Source organism: Lagopus leucura, unplaced genomic scaffold (assembly GCF_019238085.1).
Source record: "Lagopus leucura isolate 7727_CA_CO unplaced genomic scaffold, USGS_WTPT01 Super-Scaffold_100157, whole genome shotgun sequence".
NCBI lineage: Eukaryota > Metazoa > Chordata > Aves > Galliformes > Phasianidae > Lagopus > Lagopus leucura.
In genome coordinates, this window is record NW_024962334.1 from 2,351,887 (window position 1) to 2,368,361 (window position 16,475).

The 16,475-nt window shown below is 38.3% G+C and overlaps 1 protein-coding gene across 1 annotated transcript in view; it reads right to left on the reverse strand.

Moving 5' to 3' along the window:
* Positions 1-16,475, reverse strand: part of POU6F2 (POU class 6 homeobox 2) — a 247,270-nt gene that overhangs the window by 34,930 nt on the left and 195,865 nt on the right. The window lies entirely within an intron of this gene.

Sequence of the window (16,475 nt, forward strand, 5' to 3'; positions counted from 1 at the left end):
GAGACACTTAAATCTGATCCAGACAATGCAGTTCAAATTTTTATGGAAAAGAATTTGTCAAAATGATACACTTCATATTTAGATTAAATGCCATTTTTCCATAAAAATTCTGCAATGACAAAACCCCCCCACAAAACTCATCCAGTTCTGCTCATGACGCTGCAGAAGTTTATAATAAAAGATTGATAAAAGAGGCAATAAAATGTAATTCTACTTTGCTCTTCAGCATTGTTTTATATGCAACACTAGAATCCTTAGGGATGCTTCTGGATTATAATAGACTTCCTTCTCTATAGCCACTGCATCCACTGATGCAGTGGTCTCCTCTAGCATTACTTACACTAGGGCAGCCTCGGCTATCGACTAGAAGCCTAAATACATCAGGCAGTGTAGAAAGCAAGGTAGTCCCTACTTTGAAAAGGATGAGGAAGTCTTCATGTTGTCAGGATGTGTACTATTCTGCATGCTTCAACAGTGCAGAAGATAGTTTTGCTTCCCTGGTGAATCTGAGTCTGGAAAATGCAAAACAAGAGGACGCTCCCCTTGTTACCTCCTCCCCCAGAGCTCCATGCATTTGTGAAAACCTAAAACTTCCATTTACTCTGCAGCTTTTAACGGGAAGTCTGCTTTTTAATCTCTTGGGACATGGGCAACCTGGCCTCTAGTTTGAGAGTTGCTGCTTAGTGGAAGAAAATAAAAAAGGCAGTGCACTGTCTACCGTGACCCTTCCTCTAGCCTAGCACTCTGAAAGTAGTTGCACGCATTTCTTATCCACCACCCACTCCTGAACAATGCTGAGAAAACTCAGTGATGTCTGACAAAGATAGTTAAGAGTCTGTGCATCTACCCGTCTCTCCTTTCTCAGTTCCTCCCAGAAGAAAAAAGTAACCCATGTCTTAGATTAAAATGAAAGTTCATTCAAGCTCAATGTGCATAAAATGTGTCACCCACATTGCGTCGTTCAGAAATGAAAATGTAAAGGTGTGTAAACAACAAATAACCTCAAAAAAGAAATAAGCGTCCTCCCCCCCCCCCCCCAAAAAAAAAAAAAAAAGGTTATCAAATATGCATTTGTTTATCACAGTCGTTTTATGATTGAAACCTGATTCATATATATTTTATGAAGAGAATATCCATTGTGGTGGCAAAATTAAATGTATTTTGAAACTTGTATGTGACATTTATCTATCTGCTCTATCAGAAAAAAGTTGTCATATTCATTCAGACATATATTACTTTTTCAATTTCCTGTCAGTAATGTTTTTTTAATGTTCTTTAGGGTGAGACCACACAATTTCTCCTTTCTCACAACAAAGAACATAACTCATTATAATTATGTTAATGAGTTTATACCTAGAAAAGTTGTATCAGTTTTTTAGAGGTGAAAAAATTTGCACCTTTACCCATTGATAATCATGATTTTTTTTTTTTTTTACTTTTATTTTTAAGACATAAAAGTCAGGTAGAAAATTGTTGACTCCTTTCCCCCTCTTCTTTTACAGATGTTCGTCATCTAAAATACAGACTTATGGTGCATTCTTATGATGATTCAGGTTCTATTGGAAACCACAAAAGATAAAAAAAGATAGCACAAGTATTGAAACTCTTTATCACATATCTTTCTTTCCAAAGGGGGTGATTTTGATAGGAAATTTGGAGAAGAAAAAAAAAAAGCTGTTTAAGAATAAGTTGTGCTGTGCCATAGTCAAAGCCAAAGGGACCTAGTTAGAGAAGAAACAGGAGCCAATTAGAGTGAGTTAATTGACAAGAAGCAACAGTTCCCTTACAGACGATAGGCTGGAGAAGTGCAAAGTGGAAACAGCAACTTCTGTCTCTCAGTTGCTATTAAAGTAATACAGTAATAAGAACGTTATCTTGCACTCCATACATTCATTGTAATGTCTGCAGATGGTTTTCAAACGCAATTGAGTCTAGCCTTGAGTCAAAAGGCTGTATGATTGTCTGTTTCTGCTTACTAGATTGCTAAAGACACCCCTGCTTTAGAATTATGTGGCAAGGTTTTTCTAGCAGGAGGTCTGAAGTGTTGGGTCCCTGTGAACAGAGCCCAGCAGATGCCTCATGTCAGATCAGAGCCAGCCCCAGTTGCTCCAAAAGGGACCTGCTGTTGCCAGAGCTGAGCCATGAGTGATGCTGGCTGTGACTCTGGGAGGGCAGACTTAAGGAAGGGAAGCACTGCTGTGCAACAGCAGTTGGGAGAGAGGAGTGAGAAATGTGAGAGAAACAGCTCTGCAGCCACCAACCAAGGTCAGTGCAAAAGGAGGGCAGAAGCTGCTCCAGATGTGGAGCTGAAGTTCCTCTGCAGCCCAGGAGGGGCCTGTGGTGGAACAGCTGTCCCCCTGCAGCCCTTGGTCACAATACAGAGCCTATCTCCACACGTATTCTTGGAGAAGCCCACAGGGCAACAGTGGACGTGGCCTGGAGGAGGCTGCAGTGGGGCAGCAGGGCTGGGGGAGCTGCTGCCTGCAGAGACCCATGCTGAAGCAGTCTTCTGAAGGATGGACCCCATGGTAAGGAGCCATGTTGGAGCATTGCTGGGAGAGCTGCAGCCTGTGGGAAGCCCATTGAGAGTCATTTTGGAAAGGACAGCATCCTGTGGAACAGACACCACTCTGGAGCAGGGGCAGAGTGACCATGAAGGAGTGGCAGAGATGAAGTGTTCTGGATTGACCACAGCCCCCGTTCCTCATTCCCTTGTGTCAGACAGGAGGTAAAGAAGGTGGAAGAGAGGGGTGGGGAGATGTGTTTTTAGCTTACTTTTAGCTTACTTTTAGCTTCTCACTGCTCTAGTCTGTTAGCAATAGGCAATAAATTGCATTAAACTCCCTACACTGAATGTTTTGCCTGTGATATTCATTGGTGAGCAATCTCCCTTTCCTTAGCTCATGAGCTCTTTCCACAGTGTTTTCTCCCTCTGTTCTGTAGAGGAGAGGGAGTAATGTGGTTGAGCTTAGCCTTCAGTGTGAAATCACCACAACCATCCACAATACAGACTAAAGTAAAATAATAATAATAACAATAATAATAATAATAAAGAGAAAAAAAAAAAGAGGAGAATTCCATGAACAACATTCCATTTTTGTTTCTGAACAAAAACAGAATATTTGGAATGAAATATGAGCTCCTCCTTTGAACATACATAATATTTGGGAGTAAATACAAATCTTAGCAATATTTAGTGACGTTGGAAATAATTATGATGGTCGAGCTTCAAAACATGTTTGTTCAGCTTAACTTAAATGTGTAGCTTAAACTATTCGAATGCAGGTGCTAAGGTGATTTTTAGGATAGAAGTTCTTATGTTGGTTGATGCTGTGCTGGAAATTCTTTTAAACTAGCCTTAGGATTTAGTACATCCTAACAAAAATAATAGGCAAGTGCCCAGTGAAATGTATTAAGTAATTTATCAAAGGGAGAGATTTCATCTTGACTACTGCAGGCTCAAAGTCTTCTTTCAAACCAGAAGAATCTCATAGATGAAAAGTTCATTTATTCCCAACTGGTTTCTAAATGACAACTTGCCACAGATTAGACACTTAATCCTACTTGCAAGAAAAGCTACTGAATAGAAAGTCCCTCCTTTCACATTTCTATCCATTGTTTAGTTCAAGTTGAGTACACATTAAATAAGTAAAGCAGATATCATTACCTTTCATCTCTAGGATGCTAATTCTCTATTTACACAGGAAATATAAACAAGTGAACAAGCAAAACAGGACCACGGTTTTCACAAAAATCGAAAAAATACTCCAAACAGAGTAAGTGACCATCATCAGGTGCTACTGGGATCTGTGTTAAAACTTCAGTGACTACCGTATGGAGCTTAAGACTTTCCTAGACTGCAGAAGAGTTCTTTGTCCTCTTCAAAGACCCGCTTCGAGGAATCCCATGGGTTAGAGCACTGGAAGGTAAGGGGACCTAAGAGAGTTGGTTGTTGTTCAGGCACCACTTCCTCCAAGCTGAAGTTTGGCACATCCCTAAGAGTAAGAAATCACATAAAAGTTGCAGGAAACTCACTCACATGGGTAAGTAAGAAGCTCATGGAAAAACTCTAAGGAGGATTAGGAAAAGGTTGAGGTTCTCAATGCCTTTTCTACATTTGTCTTTAGTAGTCAGACCAGTTATCCTTGGGCTACTCTACCCCATGACCTGGAAGTCTGAACTGGGAAACTAAAAGTCAGTCAGCCTCACCTCCACCCCTGGTAAGGTAAGATTTTTCTGGATGTCATCTCCAACTAAGTGGAAGACATAAAATCATTAGGATTAGTCAACGAGGATTCACCAAGGAAAAATTATGCTTGACCAATCTGGTAGCCTTCCACAAGGTCACAACTGGCTGGTTAGATGAGGGAAGAGCAGTGGATGTTGTATACCTTAACTCCACTAAAGCTTTTTACTCAGTCTCCAATAGCATCCACCTAGGAAAGCTTAGAAATTAAGGAACAGACAAGCAGATGGTTTGGTGGATTGAGAACCATCTGACTGGTAGAGCTCAGAGGGTTGTGATCAGTGGCACAGAATCTAGTTGGAAACCTGTAGCTAGAGGTGTTTCCCTGAAGTTGGTACTGGATCAGATCTTGTTCAACATCTTCTTTAATAATCTGGATGAAGGGATAGAATCCTCCCTCACTAAGTTTGCTGATGATACAAAGTGAGAATGAGTGGCTAGCATATTTGCAATATGTAGACAGGCTGGAAAGCTCGGCAGAGAGTTACCTGGTAAGCTTCAACAAGAGCGGGTGTAGGGTCCTGCAGATGGGGAGGAATATGCAACCACATGCATCAAAGCAGGTTAAGCCACAAAATACCTTGTATTTGTGCTTGGGATTGCTCTGACCCATGTGCAGGACCTTGCACTTGGCCTTGTTGAACTTCATGAGGTTGGCATGGGCCCACCTCTCAAACTTGTCCAGGTCCCTCTGGATGGCATCCCTTCCCTCTACTCAGCTTGGTGTCTGCAAATTTTCCAAGAATGCACTCGATTCCACTGTCCATATTGCCCACAAAGATGTTAAATACCACCAGTCCCAACAAAGATCCCTGAGGAACATCGCCTGTCACCGGTCCCACTTGGACACTGAGCTATTGACTGCAACTCTGAGTGTGACCATCCAGCCAATTCCTTATCCATATCAGGTGTTCCATCTGACCTGAGTGTTCCATCCATCAAATCCATTTTTCTCCAATTTGTTGATCGGGATATTGTGCAGGACAACGTTTTGGTCATTGTAGCAAAAATTCTCTAATGTGTCAAAGGAGAATGTGTCATTATTTTCTAATGACATTCAAATGTTCTCATTCAAAGGGGGGAACATTGTGATTTATCCCAGATAAAGTGTGAGGCAAAAAGCTGTTGACTAGAAGCAGAAGTAGTAGAGATACAGGAAGTAGAACAGGAATGAGGAAACTGGATATGCCAGGATCTCTGAGGTCTTTCATTGACATTGTTGCCAGATATTTGTTCAACAGTGTTCTTTCTTCCACACGGCTTTATGCTTCCACTTAGGGAAAGAACTAAAAGAACCAAACCAGGAGAGGTGACAACAAGCTACAGTTAATAAAAAGAACTGAGAAAAAAAGGAGACTGAAAGTTTAGCATGCCAAATGATGCTGATTCTACCTTAGAGCTAGGGCGCTACATGAGTCTCATATAATCTTTTCTTTGAGGCCCTCTGCCTGTCTACGCTATCAAGAAAGTTGTGTCTCAACTTAATGTGCAGGCTGCAACTAAGGGAGTGGAGATGATGACTAAAAAGTTAAATTAAACTTTTTTCAGTGGGGTTGCAGTGACCTATTTATACATTTTCTTTCTTGCGAGCTAGGTTTTTTTGTTGGTTTTTTTTTTAACATTACAAGATGTACCTGGACTCTCTCATCTCTCTCTAAACTGTCTCCCTGATGTCCTGATCACTCTGATCTATTTCTCTTTCTCTTATCTGCTGGGTGGATGCTAATGTGACATATCCAACCTCTAAAACATACCATTTATTTTGAAAGCTTGCTATGTCGGAGTATTTGATGCGTCAAACATTAAAATGAATGTATATTTAGATACTGGGTACATCATGTTTTGATATTAAATTATCTCCTGAAAAGTAGATTAATTTTTAAACTGGAAGGATATATGTATTGCTTTCTTGAATCTCTAGCACAAAGACAGACATGAGAGTAGACTAGGAAAGATTCCCTCTGAAGCCGAGAATTGCTTGAGGGGTATGAGTGTTTTCTTTATATTAATAAGTTCTCTTTCTGTGCTTAAGGAAAAAGATTCTGTCATTTTTTCCATTATGATGTGACAATAATACATTTGTCTTCTTAGATAGATACTTATCCTAGAGATAATATTTAATTAATGTGTGAAGAAGGAAGTTTAAGTGAAAAAGATACTTTAAAAATCATATACATTCAATAACATCAGCATAGGTATTTCAAAGTCCTTTTTTCTTTTTGATATCTGGGCCATTTACATAAATACATGCTGAAGCCTAACACTGTCAGTCTCTGAAAAAATAATGACAAACTCATACACACATTTAGAAAGACAGACTGAATGTCCATTCATGGTTAGGACTATGATGTTTTTTCTGTTTGAAATTTCCCCGCCACTATTCACAGATGCAACACACATGAAAAAACATCACACAGCTCTCTGCAATATTCCAGAGTCAAACCAGAAGTCTGAGGTATTTCTATTTCAGAACAATTCCTGTTTAATGTACTACTTGGAAGCATGTGGGTATGCATCTGCTTGGTTCTATCACTACAAACACTACACAAGTACAACTGAGTTGTTGGCTTACTGTCAGATGAGTCAAGCAAATGCTTCTGAAAGTTTTTTTTCTCCTCTGTTTATAAAGACTGTTTAGGGAAGAAAATTTCATTCTTTTTGAAATTCTTCGCAAGATACTGCTAATGTATCTGGGCTCCTCACCATTTCAGATTTCAAAACAAACACTGATTGCTCTGCAATCATAGGATCCCTAGATTTTATCTCCTCATTGGTATCTCTAAAACATTCATCCAAGGATGGACTGTTCAGTGGATTAGGAATTGGGGTCATAGACAAAGGGTTGTGATCCATGATTCTGTGTCAGGGTGGAGGCTGGTCACAAGCGGTGTCCCTCAGGGGTCGGTCTTGGGACCGGTGCTCTTCAACATCTTCATCAATGACACAGATGATGGCATCGATGCAGCCTCAGCAGGTTTGCAGGTGACACCAAGCTGAGCAGTGCAGTCAATACATTGGAGGGAAGGGAAGCCATCCAGAGGGACCTGGACAGGCTGGAGAAGTGGGCTCACATTAACTTAATGAAGTTCAGTAAGGCCAAGTGCAAGGTGCTGCACTTGGGTCGGGGCAATCCCGACATCTCAGTTTTAAACTGAGACAGGGGAGGTTTAGGTTGGATATGAGGAGGAAGTTTTTCACCAGAGGGTGGTGAGGCACTGGCACAGGTTGCCCAAGGAGGCTGTGGATGCCCCATCCCTGCGGGCATTCAAGGCCAGGCTGGATGTGGCTCTGGGCAGCCTGGTCTGGTGGCTGGCGACCTGCACACAGCAGGGGGTTGGAACTGGATAAGCACTGTGGTCCTTTTCAACCAGGCCATTCTAGGATTCTGTGATTCAAAATCAGATCATCCCTAAAAGAGTCCAATGGCCTTCTTTTGTGCATCGTGACTTGTGACGTCTAAGAAATTCCAAACCTTCCTAAAATAGCAACAGCACTCTTCCAGTCAGTTAAGGACCTTGAATATGTATCATTGTACACTGACTTCCACTTATCACATAGTGACCTCCTATGGCCTTTCTTAACTGAAACTCACAGAGCATTCTCTTGTAAGGAGCTTTGCACAGTCCAAAGGAGAAATAACAAAATTAACAGTCTTGGATGCCATTCTCATGTTAATTTCTCATGTAGCAGAGCTTCTATCACTTCTACTTGTATGATGATATATCCTCAAATTATTCTCAAATTTGTCAACTCCTGAAGGCATGCAGTGATGTAATATCCCTGAGTAGGAAACTTTCAGTGCCTGGAAAACATCAGTAGCATAGAAAGGACATTTCTTGCCATCGTCTCCATGCGTCACCTCTATCTATTCCTTTGTTAATGGCATCTTAAGGGATTTTTGATGAACATAAAGACTTCAGCATTTACATTCAAGTTCCTCTGTGGTCAGATGCTCAGGAATCTAAATAGTCACCTAATGCTCTTGGACAGTGGTCATAACTGCTGAATTCATTCTTCTGGAGTAATAATAGTCAAAACTTCTCTGTGTATATCAAAAATTGTTTTCAGAGGCTGGTCAAGGGCTTGCAATAAATTCCAACAGTAATAAAGCACTGTTCATCAGTTTTCCACCACGGGTTTCACCACATTCTACAGCAAAAGCTAAATATGTTTCTGTTTTTGTTCTCTTTAATGCAAATACCAGCAATATGAATCTTCTAAAGGATTTTTAAAAACTAGATGAAAACAAAACCTTAGCTGAAAAGGGAAAGAAAACAAAATCTTAATGAGACAAAACCAAGTGCTCTTATCAGACACACAGCTCTATACTACAAAGTTCTTGTTGGAAGGAGAAGACTGATTTGTGATAGTCAGCAGTCATGTTCTTAATACATTACTGGAAGGTGATAAGAGGCAGTGATAAGAAGAGCAGTGTAAGAACTTTCACAGAGCAGAGATTTCACTGACTGTGATGTGTGTCACTGGAGATAACAATGAAAATTCACCATGCTTATAGCCCCCTCATGATGCTGGGCAGATTATAGGAGTAGTAGGTGCATCTTTATTTACTTGTCAGCTTTCATGAAAATGGCAGGAAAAAAGAAATAATAGTTACTTTGGCTTCCTCCTCCATGCAAGAGTAATTAAGAAGACACTGACAAAAAGACACTACTCCTCACTGGAAGGATTTACTTTAGATCAGTGAATAACATTTTCAAAAGTTCCTAAACGCTTCAGGCTTTTAAGGTTCTCTACAAAGTATCTTTACTACATGTAATACAGCATGCTACCAGACCCTAGAGCTAATGGCTGATGAGCTAGATTCTATGTCACCTTGTTGAGATTGAGGATTAATTAGTCCAGCCTGAATGCCATACTACTAAGGCTTTTGGCTTCTGGGATCTGCGCTAAAATGGCACTGCTTGTGATACATAAACGTACTGGAGATTGCTTGCAGTGCTCTCTGATTGAGGGAAACTCAGGCTCTTGTAGGTATATAAGTTGGTTTTGAAAATAAGACTTAGACATCTCTGAAAAAAATTGTCAGAGGTCCAGAACTTTGACAGAGATCCAGGCCAGAGGCCATAGATCTGAAGTGCGAAGTAAGATTTGATGCAATCTAAATGAAAGAAATTTCAGAGGCCTTTCTGGATAGATGCCGATAATTTTCAAACTCATAGGAATTTCAGTACACAGTTCACCTTTTCTTGGTAAATCTACTTGGAGACTGCAGCTGTGAACCAGCACAGTTCGAGTATGTATTTTGCAGAAAGGAAAAGTTCTACCTTATTCTTAAATAATTGTGTTGCCCTTGCAGTTCCTGTTCACAACATACAGGCTCTTGTCTTGGTGGCTTTTTTTTTTTTTTTTTGGAAAACTGGAATCTCCTCTACTTCAAGAGTTTTGATTTCAGGTCAACAGCTAGTCTGAAGCATTCGGTCTCATACCCATTTTCTAGTAGTTTTGGAAGAAAGTGGTGTTGCTTCTACATTAAATTTAGCTTCTTTGCCCAAGCAGTTTCCAAGCTTGTAATATTGTGATTCTGAAGCATTTTTGCAACCAATTAATTTTGGATTTTTTTTTTAATGCTGGATTTTTTTTTTTTTAATTTTATTTTTATTTTTTAATTTCCAAAGAGAAGACTAGTTTTTCTCCATTAAATTTGGTGGCACTACGGTGCTTTGGAACTTCCTTCTGTGAATTCAAGAAATGAATATCACTTTTCCACGTTGCAGATGGTAGCTGTTTTAAATTCCACAACTGTTTTTAAGAATATGGATATCCAAAACTTATCAGTGATCATTATCCAAAATATACAAAGCAGGCAAGACCTCTTTTGAGCCCTACACTCTCTACGTTCTTATTTCAGTGAAACTACCAGTCTGCATCACCTGAGACTTTGGTCCATACATTTTTACACTTATGTCACGATGGCTGCAATTGAGGTAAGACGGTCTCTACAGTAAAATTAAGACACAGTCAGCAGAAGTGTAAAGAAAATCATTTGTCTTTCGATTCAAATTCGCATGGGAGGTAATTAAACAAACAGACTCCTTGATGTTTAGCTGTAGGGAGGGGAAACCAACAGAAAAATAAATCTTTTCTTACAACTGACCTTTTCTTATAGAGTGTGCCCTTTTGTTCCTGTGAGCAGCCAAGCTGCATGTATTCAGCCCGTTGAAACTTTGAGGGTAAAAATAGAGAGTAAGGCTCCACCCAGCAGTAATTTAATATATTAATATGAAGGCCTGTCAAAACAGATTCTCCTGGCGAAGACTTTCCCAAGGAATGTTCTTAAATCTTACTGTTATCTGAGTGTTACAGTAACCCTTTCTAATCATTCCTTCAAAACATGTCTGTTTTATTATCTCAGGCTTCTCATTTAATTTCCTTAGTATATACCAATCTGATACCACCTATTCAGATTTCTGTCAATCTTCACTTTGGGAAGACATTGTTAGTAGCCACCATTTAAACAATTATTGTTTAGTTTTTTCTAAGTACCTTTAGATGTTGTAAGAGCTAAAATATTAGTGCTTAACATGTATTAGAGTTGCACATCTGAACCAGATGTAGCAGTGCTAAGGATTGTTGAGAGAAAAGGCTGATGAACATAGCACACCTAAAGAACAATGTGAATTACACATATTCAGAAGGACTTCAGGGACTGACACTCATTACATGTCTTTGGCCCCTTAGAAATTCTGTGATAGTTAAAAGAAAAGAAAACAAACAAAGCATAGAAGTAACAATCATTATCCTGCATTTAAGTCCTAGAATGAGGCTCACTTTGCATTCCCAATGATTCTGTGGTTAGGGAAAAACAAAGTCTAGGTCACACTCCAGTCTCTAAAATATCTTCTTGGAGAGCATTACTAATTTTGTAGTATTGTTTGTACTACTTTGCACAGATCTTTGTATGGACCTGCAGCTGTCAAGAGATTCTTGCAGCTGTGGCTTAAGAACACTGGAAGCTTTAGAAGTGGCTTTTTATATGCATGTACTCGTGTACTTTTCTTGTCACAGCCTATTGTACCAGCAGAACACAGATTAAAAAACAAACAAACAAACAAAAACACAGTGAATAGAGCAAGGCAGAAGTAGCAATATATATACCTCTACAGAAAGGAATACACTATTGCCACAGAATATGCACTTCAAAGTGATTCAAAATAAACAGTGTAAATCCTTGTAAAGCTATATATTTAGCATCAGAATATCTTAATTTCATTTGGCTGAAACCTGCTCCTAACCAGCTGAAATTAAACTGAAACAAACAAACAGAAAATTCAGATTCTGCCGTTCTTTTCTCATCAGTTTAACTAGAATGGATTTAAACACTGAGATTTTAAAAGTGTATTTTCCATTAGGTGGTGAGAGAGACTCAACTCAGCATTATCAGAATAGAAAGAAAAAGCTAAAATCATTATTTATGCCACCACTTTGAAATTAGCTCATTCTCAAAAAGAAAGCGATGGTCTCGTCTGTGGGAATCAGTTGGTCCTAGCACCATGGCCTATCATATATGTCCAGACTGTCTCCTCAACAACTTTAACTAAGACAAGACAGTTGCTATGCTTTGGACTACAAATTCAGTTTGCAAGTAATTCTTATCATGTCGAGAAAAAAAAAAAAGAAAAAAACTATCAAAAAACACCCCCAGAAAACTCTGAAAATAATACAGCCTACATGTACATATATAATAGTTGGCAAGGAAGAATTTCCCTTCTGAATGAGAGATACTTCAGTGCTTTCCAAGCCAGTCCACAATAAGGACAATGCTATTTTTTAAAATCCTATTCCTTGTTTTTATTGCACATGACATTTTACATTGTACTGTAGAGTACGTGGTGATGAGAAATTCCCCAGTTATCTAATTGTGATCCTTCAAAGGATTTGAAAGGGAGGCACTTTATTTCCATTTCTTTAATTTACTAGTTCTTTAGCTGATGATTTTATTAACCCTTATGTTTGAGAACTGATGCTTAACAAAAAAAGAAGAAGAAAAGGCCCTTGGCAGTATTGTGAGGGCCTGGAACTGAATAATGCACTTTAATAATGAGGGATAGAGCTATGGCTTTTGCTGATGGCTGTGACCGGCTCTGTGACCTGATTATGTCGCAGAGTGTCAGCAGCTGAGACACTACAAAAGGGAGAGCATCCCATCAAATCTATCTCCATTGTAATCACTCGCTCTGCTGAGAGGCTTGTTAGGAGCAGGGAATCCATCAGGCCTCATTAGCACCATTTACCATCAAGAAGCTCAAAGAGCAAACGTGTACCCTCTCATCAGAATAATGAGAACCAAAGTACTCCTATTATCTAATTGGATCAACAATGCCTCTCTCTCCATTTAGTTTTCTAAGCTACTTGTAGACTACAACTCTCAAAAATTAGTTATGTTTGTTAATTGCTGGGGTAGAACTTTTCAAGGTTTTTCATATACAGAAGGTTTTTGTATCTAAAGAGCAAGCCATGGGCACAATGAAGGCCGAGTTCCTTCAAGGGCGTGCTTGGATTCTATGGATGCTATCTCTGCTAGATTTCCTGTTCAACTGAAATATGCACTGTGCAATTACACCACACTTAAACTCTTCTTAGTAACTATCAGGAAATGCAATATACTGCTCTCTTTAAGCACAGAACAATTCAGAACATCAACAGCTCTTGTCATATTACTTTTTAACTCCATAAGGTAAAAATGGTATTTTGCAATTGTTGAATTAGGATTAATTTTTTTCCCCTAATTAAACAGCTCACATCTTTCTAAAAATGAAACCGATCTTACTCATCAACCTTGGTTAAATGTATTTGATTCTGCTGATGTCAAAAGATTTAAATGAATGCAACTGATAGACTTATGTTTTAGTCAAGCAGAAAACTTGCTTGCAGGTAGCATTTATAGAATCCAGGAGCATCAGCCATGTTTCCATGTTTTTATCAATCCATCTCTTTACAACGGAGCTAAAAAACCCAGCTGAAATAAACATATAACATAGTTAATAGACACAGGAAACACACTCAAGCCCCTTAATATTTCCATTGATTTGCAGATAAAAATAGAGGGGTTTCTCATTCCTATAAAGAATTCAAGTGCAGAAATGGAACTACTATGATCCTACTGTAAGGGCAGGCTGAAGCTGAAGGGTGGACAGCTTCACTCTGAAATTAGAGTGTATCAACTGACAAGGTAGATTCTGGCATTTCTGCTACCCTTGCCTTTATGCTTAATATATAAAAGTCCAGTCCTGCAAATGCTTTCTGGAAAGTGCTGAGGGCAAACAGAATATAAGTAGTGTTACATGGGCCAATAGCTCTTCATAATACGCCTCTGAAAATGAACATTTGATTTAGAGTCTTCTATCTGTACCGTATCAAATTAATCAGGTGATCTGGACATATTATTCCAATGGATTAGATCTTCTTTTACAGTGGTCTTTGAGAGCTCTGGTATTAAAGTTCATATTGCCACCCAAAGGATAAAGAAATCATATAATCACTGCGCAAACAAGAATGAAAATATTAACAAGTACACAGCATAAATATTTGTTAAATATATATATAATTTTTTTATTGAGAATGTAAGAACTCTTCGGCCATTGGGTATTAAGGCCATGACATATGTCATTTAAAAGATAATTTCCCTAAATTTGCCATAGAATCTTTGATTTGACCTACAGCTTTCTGTCTCCTGGGTTTATTGATCATGTATTTAGGCAGACAGACGGACATTTATAAGCCCAACTTTCTACAAAAGGAGCAGCATATAGTTACAAAGACTGCACATACAAACAGTCTGATAAGTCGCCCAGCCTTATAGTAGCAGAAAGGAATTTTAGGTGTCTCACTTGCCTCTTTAAAGAAGGCAATGTTCGAAGAGCAGATTCTTAACATATCATGGAAATACAGCTCCTTAATGAGTTCCAAAAAGATCATTCACAAATTGAGGCATCCCAAGTTACCATTCACTTATGTTCTCAATTTTGAAGAAACAAAATATTAGTTTCAATAGTTTTATTTAATTTGCAAGGAATGTGATTTAATTTATGGAATGTAATTTAAATGTACCGAATAGTCTATTTTTGCAGACAGATAATTTCAGAAGAATGCCATAAGCAATATAATTTTATGCTGGATATTACAAAAATCAGTGTTACTTTACCTACTTAATATTTATTTATACTGCAGTGAGGTCTGCAGTACTGATTATAAATCAAGAAACATCTGTAAAAATAAGTAATAAAAAGACAACTCTTATTTAAAGGAGCTAGTCAGTCAGATTCTGTAGTTTCACCCAAAAATAGTGGAAGATTCTTCCTTTCTCTGCAACTTGTAGAATTATTGGACTTCATATTATATGTGGAATAAACTAGACTCAGTCTGATGGAATCTGTAGTTTCATTTGGTGATACAGTGACAGTAGGAACTTTTTTTTTAAACATGCAATGAATGTCTACCCTTTATTTATGTTTTCCAGGGAGAACATATAAAGGAAAAGCTACTGAGTAACTAGTCTGGGTTTTCATCTTCAGCTCTTACAGTGAACAGTTTTGGTGCCAAGTGTCTCACGTGAGTGGTGACTGTGAACCATTTCTGGAGCACGGATAGAAACAAGCAGGTTTGTAGGTTGGAGCTGATCTGAGTATGAGTTATAGGTATTATAACCAACTTCTCTTCCAAACCAATACCCCATCCCTCCAGAAATCTTAATAGGCTTTTGAGAGCCTCCATTTAAAGCTGGCTGCATAAAATGATCCTTTGATGAAAAGGGATTGAAACAAGGGTTAAAGTAGACATTGAAAGGTTATTGTAGAGGGCACATTGTTCATACAATCCTCCTTTAATATGTGTGGTGTGCACCTGCGATAAGATGATTCATTAGATAAGGCCTCACTTTGACAAGCTCCATCGTTCAACCCTCGGGGTAGTGATGGAACAATTCTGCACCCACCCAGTAAATATAACAAGGTCAGCATTTTTTTTTTCCCTGGGACTTGGATGGGGATAGTGAAGCTCAGGATGCATCTTTGTTTGTGTGTTATGCTAAAAAAAAGTGGCACATTCTATAAAATGCTGTCTTTGAATTTTAACAGGCAAAATTTGAAAACACACCCTCTTTTCCAATTAAATAACATGACAATATAAAATTATCAGGAAAAAAACCATACTTTTTGTGGGTTGCTTTTTTTTTTTTTTTTTTTTCTTTCTTTCCCTATAGTAGATAGAGAGTAGAAACTAAACTTGCACATATCACACAAGTTGCATCCCTGCAATAATTGTTTACCAGGGCCTAACAACCACATAAGTACTCCTGGAGACCTGGACACCTAATTCACTAGGCTTAGAATAATGACTGACAAATTACTCAGTGATCTGCTCCAGTCTTGAGTTACAATGGCAGATTTGCTACAGAGATTTAATGCAAAATGTGGTTGTGTTAATTTCATTTCTACTAAATGAAATAAAGAATGACAGTGGCTACAATACGAAAACTACTTAAGCATGTTGCATTAATAGAATTATGTACATATATGAACTCAGATGCATATATTTCTGCATCATACTGAGACCAAAACTGAAATACTTCATAACAAATAAAAATATCTCAAGCAATACACAATTTATATTTTAGAAACTCAACAAACTTTGCTCAAATTTTTGTTCAGAAAATTTTACAACAGAAGTTTCTTCCATCACAGACTGGTAGATTCATTGCAAACTGCTTAATTCAGTTAATCAGCAAAGAAGAAAGCCACCCAGTTAAATCCATCACGGATATCTCATTAAAATTTCATTTGTGTTCCTTTACAGAAAGTGTTTAATATCTTTATAGAAATGCTTCACAGTGAAGTAATACCAAAATGCTACAGTTTACAGCAAGTCTTGTCTTAATAGCACAGTAGCATATTAATATAGTTGTCTGTTACTATACCTACACAAGTGGAAGAAGACATCTGGTTCATTTATTGAGATTCACAGGGTTACTGGACTTTCAAATACTGTATTATTGCAATACTGTGATGTTTTCAAAAGGTTGGATTTGAAAACAAAACAAAACAATCTCTAATCCTTTCCTAGCTTTAAAAGGGCTTCCATCAGCTCCTAACTTATTTCCACTTCTCAGACTTCCCATTTCTTCCCCTGTCTGGCAAATCAATATTTATTTACCTTCAATATGTGCACTTTTAAATCGCTGTCATACAAACGGAACTCATTTTGGTCCCAAGAT